The sequence below is a fragment of the Melitaea cinxia genome, chromosome 8 (genome assembly GCF_905220565.1).
Source record: "Melitaea cinxia chromosome 8, ilMelCinx1.1, whole genome shotgun sequence".
NCBI lineage: Eukaryota > Metazoa > Arthropoda > Insecta > Lepidoptera > Nymphalidae > Melitaea > Melitaea cinxia.
The window spans coordinates 16,756,269-16,761,438 of NC_059401.1; the positions used below are offsets into that span (position 1 = coordinate 16,756,269).

The 5,170-nt window shown below is 35.4% G+C and overlaps 1 long non-coding RNA gene across 1 annotated transcript; it reads right to left on the reverse strand.

Moving 5' to 3' along the window:
• Nucleotides 1-985: 985 nt before the first annotated feature.
• Nucleotides 986-1,798, reverse strand: LOC123655509. Its single transcript, XR_006743417.1, has 2 exons — nucleotides 1,716-1,798; nucleotides 986-1,514 (listed from the first exon to the last, which is right to left on the reverse strand). It is a non-coding gene; the product is annotated as an uncharacterized LOC123655509 (long non-coding RNA).
• Nucleotides 1,799-5,170: the final 3,372 nt, after the last annotated feature.

The window sequence follows — 5,170 nt, forward strand, 5'->3', positions numbered from 1 at the left end:
AAAAAATTAGCTCACCTACTTCCACTACTAGACCACCTTTATGAAACGGAACAAGCCGTTTCTCAACAATAAACTAATTAAGTTTTTAACATTTATTTTAAAAGATTCGAAAAGTCCGTGCCAAAAAACCCGGTTACAATGGAGTCGAAATGCTTTTTCAGTGTCCGACAGAATTCGCGAGCGTCTATTAATGACGAAAAGTTTTTAACTGCTTCCACTGGCTTCGGGTTTTATGTCCAACTAACGTTTTATGTTCCAGCATCTTGTCTTGCTACGTTTAGGAACTGCTGAACAAAAGAATGTTAGTATGACTTCAATATTTTAAAGAATTGAATTTATTCATTACAAAAGAAAGTGAAAATCCTTATCGCGGTACTAAACGAGTCTCGTAACAAAAAGATAACTTGCGTTTATGTTCTAGTATACGTATTGACAGTAACTTCTTGTATCTTACAAGCGATATCACTTTATAGATAATTCATACTCCCAAAGTGAGATGGTGTTTCTCATCAAATCGTATTATTTGAGGCAACCCTATGGTAGAACTATAATTATCTCCCAAATAAATCGCAAAAACTACTGGCAAGGATATGCAATGAAAATATTTACTACATTATCGTTCAGATTAGCTGTGAAATTGAAATAACACAGACATTACCAGTATTCCTACCAGACATACTTTTAAAAAACAATGAGAAGCAACGCGACCGAATACAAAGTAACGCGAGCTATATACTTCATGTAACACGAACTGGTACAGCAACGTACAAAATATTATAAGAACAACAATTAATAAATTTATTCAAAATTAGGTCAAAATGTCTGACACTAGAAATGAAAGAAAAACTTATGAAAAATGTACAGTTCAGTAGGTTTATTCTTAAATTAAATTGAACGCATGAAAGGGGGTTGCAATCACTAAAAATCACTGGTACTGTTGATATAGGAATATATACTAGTGACTGTTAAAAATGAAACACACACGTTTACTTAACTCGTATATTCAAACTCGTATGTTTAAACTAAAAACTCACATTTGAATTTGTATTTTAACACACAAAAATACAATCAGCAGTCTCTTAATTACGTCTGTGAAATAATCTTGACAGCGCGATTTAACAGACGGCACACCGCCATTTATTAGTAAATTAAGGAACTAAATACATTAGTCTTTAACTCGGATGCACAACGCCAGCTATTAATAAATGAAGGAACTGAATACATTATTCTTTATATCAAATCAATATTAATATCTTACTCAGTGACGATTAAATTAACATACGTTTTCTTAATAGTTAAAAGTTTTAATTAAAAAAAAACACATACCATTAAATATTGCAAGACTCTAAGGAATTCATTTCATATTTCCGAATGAAAAATCTGATAACGCCGTAAATTAAAGACAGGTTGAAATTAAATGAAAAGTAAATTTTTCGAAAATTTTCGCTCGTTCCCATTTCCGCCCGCTCGGCACGGATCCGTGGAGGCTGGGACTTTAATTACTTTCATTTGGCCTGCAACAAAATATTAGAGTATTTTGACACGTCTCCGACGGTTTAAGGGTTAAATGAAACTTCCTGCGGCGTAAAGGATTTGATTTAATTGAAACATTATTATAAATCCACACAAATCTTATTTGTATGCTTTTATTCAAGGTTCTACTAGTTGGGGGATTTTTTTTAGTTTATGACAGTTTTTAACGAACAAAAACTTACATTTAGATTGAATCGTCAACAGATATATGATTAATCAAACATTAATCTTTTAGTATTCGCTGTGTGGTGGTAGTAAAGAATAAAGCCACCCTCTCTCTTGCCTGCTTTTCTCTTGCCCTCTGCTAGCATGCCATTTTTAGCGCGAGCTTGTGGACGCCTAGGTCCAGCAGTGGACTGCGATAGGCTGAAACAATGATGACGATGATGATGATAAATGTAGAATAATGTCAACAAAGTGCTTTTAATACAAATTTAATACAGAACAATGGGAAGAATAACTGACAATGAGTAAAAATCTGTCGTTTTAAATGTCCCAATAAATTTATTTGTTCTAAACCTATGTTGACTGCCTAAATCTTGAATTTTCGGCCAGTTACAGTATTTATTTATTTATTTATTTTATTTATTAGGTTAGCCAACAGTTGTTTACACTGATTCACAGACATTTAACATTTAAATATAATTAATACATAGCACAAGTGCAACAACCACTTATAGGCTATCACCACATGCAAAAATCACCGTTGCACTTAGTGAAAGATAGATTATGGTTGCATTAGATAACACAATAACCCAGCAATAATCACATAATATCAGATAAAGTTTAGGAATTACATAAAAACACATCATAATGTCATCATTACTTACAATATAAAAATAATTTTTTTATTGGTTAGCTTGTATGTGTTATTATAATTAATATCCTGAAAATGAACTTATTTGTCATTTACACTAATATAATATTATCCATAATAAACAACCACTCAAAATATAATCATATAAAACAAAACAAAGATTCGAGAACAGATGTGGATGCTGAAATAATACAAGATAAAGCAATGTTTGCAACTATGTCAAATATAACATTGTTAACTTGAAAACTGTAAACAAACGCGAACAAACCAAACTAAATTTCGACTAATATCATCAAGACTTAGTCGTTCATGTCTTACGTAATGCTTTGTTTAGTTTTATGTAGATTAACATATGACTAGTAGTTTCTCGTGGTTTTACTTACATTACATATTTTAAAAAAAATTTAATATCATATCAAAAATCGACCGTTCCAGCGGGGATCGAACCTGCATCTCCGACTGACCGTTTCGTTTGTGTTTTGATGTAATATTAAAAATTGTTTAGAATACCCTAATGTGCGGGTAATACAAAGTTTTTTTTTTAATATCACTAGGTCGGCAAACAAACGTAACGGCTCACCTGATGGTAAGAGATTACCGTAGCTTATAGACACCTGCAACACCAGAAGCATCGCAAGCGCGTTGCCGACCCAATCCTCAATCCCCCCCAGGAGCTCTAGTCACCTTACTCACCAATAGGAACACAATACTGCTTGAAACACTATTATTTAGCTGTGATCTTCTGTAAGGTCGAGGTACTTCCCCAGTCGGGCTGCTCCATATTTTGAGCAGGAAATTCCTGCTGTGCCCTACCTCAGTTACAAAGTACAAGTAGGTAAGTACAAAAATAAATAGTAACATATTTCGCCTTGCTCTAAAAAATACCACAGGGTATCTTTTATTATTTCATTAAATGATACTACGACACGATGGCGAGTATATATTTACATTGCGATTCAAAGGTGTGGTACGATCAATCTCCCTTAAAATCTCAAGTTTTTGATCGATTCTTTTATATGCTTATAGCCAAGTTGACGTGAAACATCTATAGGCGAAGGGTAAACTTGATTGATCGCGTGGCGATACAGGCCGTGGCGACACATCGCCACGCTATAAGATGGTATATCTTGGGTGGTCTGGAAGAAATGGCTAAATAGCCATAAGTCCACCCATTGTACTTCACAGACTGTAACTGTCTTTAAATATTTTTAATGTTTAAAATATAGTTCTGGTGTACAATCAATGGTCAATTTTTGATATGATATTCAAAAATGTTTAAAAAATATATATTTATTAAATCTTTCACATCTGCCCAACGTCACGTGACAGTTCATTATTTTTCAAATATAGGTAAATATAGACCTGTATAGAGATTTATAGATCAATTTTACTTACAGACATATTAAGACGTCACTTTATACTTTGCAACAACTTGAAAAGCTCGCTCACTTAATATACTCAAATAATAGAATCGCAGTAGCTAATGTCCCCATAAGTAGCATCACAGATACGTATAGACGGACCGGTGATGAAATCTCCGCCTTCCAGAATCACTCGTTCTTAATCACATAAGGTCGACTTTCGTTTGACAACATGCTCTGAATTGCGAGCTTTACGATCAAGACGATATTTTAAGAGGATGTGAAATCTCACTCGTTTCTAGTTTTGATGACATGGCGGTTTGACGATACGACACGACCGAATAGGAGGTAGGTATGTTCATACTTGTTTTTATGGCTACGTATGTCCATATCTTGAATGTGTACAAAAAGCTTCGTAACATCTGCAACAGATTGTGCTGGGATGCTAAACGCCGTTACATCCACTCTTCAATTCAGAATCTCTGCCAAGCGCAAGCTTGGAGATTCTTAAGGTCATTAGGTGTGGGCAAATCCACGGTAACTTGCAAAAGTTCCGTTGATCTCAACTCTTTAAATACTTACTTTACTACCCCTCCTATAATTGTTGATTCTAATACAAAATTTTCTACTCTTTCATTTTTATCTACTCTTGTTCCACCAGACCTACCTCTCTTTTCTTTCGAAACAGTCTCACAAGAAACTATCAAGAAGCATGTCCGTTCCATATCAACAAAGGCTATTGGTAGCGATAGCCTCAGCCTCGACATGATTCTTCCTGTGTTGGAGGACATTGCACCTGTAATAACACACATTATTAACTTTTCACTTACATGCAATGTCTTTCCATCACTATGGAAGAAAGCCCTAGTCATACCCCTTCCTAAAACCACCAATCCTACTAATCCTTCTCAATTTCGTCCTATTTCTATTCTTCCTCTACTCTCCAAAGTCCTAGAATCCGTCGTGCATAGTCAAATTTACAGCCATCTTTCCTCTCACAACCTCATATGTCCTTTTCAATCCGGTTTCCGTCCATCCCACAGCACTGTGGGAGCGCTGCTGAATGTTTCGGAGGATGTGCGGTGTGCGATGGATCAAACCAAGCTCACTGCTATGATTCTGCTGGACTTCAGCAGTGCCTTTAACTCTGTTGACTACGACATTCTTCTTGGTACCTTGCGAGCTGTTAATATTTCACCCACAGCTATTGATTGGTTTCACTCTTATCTTTCTGGACGCCAGCAGTGTGTGACTCTCGATGATAGCTCGTCGTATTGGATGGACCTCACTGCTGGCGTTCCACAAGGTGGCGTATTATCTCCTTTACTGTTTTCTGTCTTTATTAATAATGTTTCCCGTGTTATCACTTCTCCCTTCCATCTGTATGCAGATGATCTACAAATATACCGACACTTCAGCTTGACGGAGTTGGATGAGGCTGTTGGAATTTTAAATAATG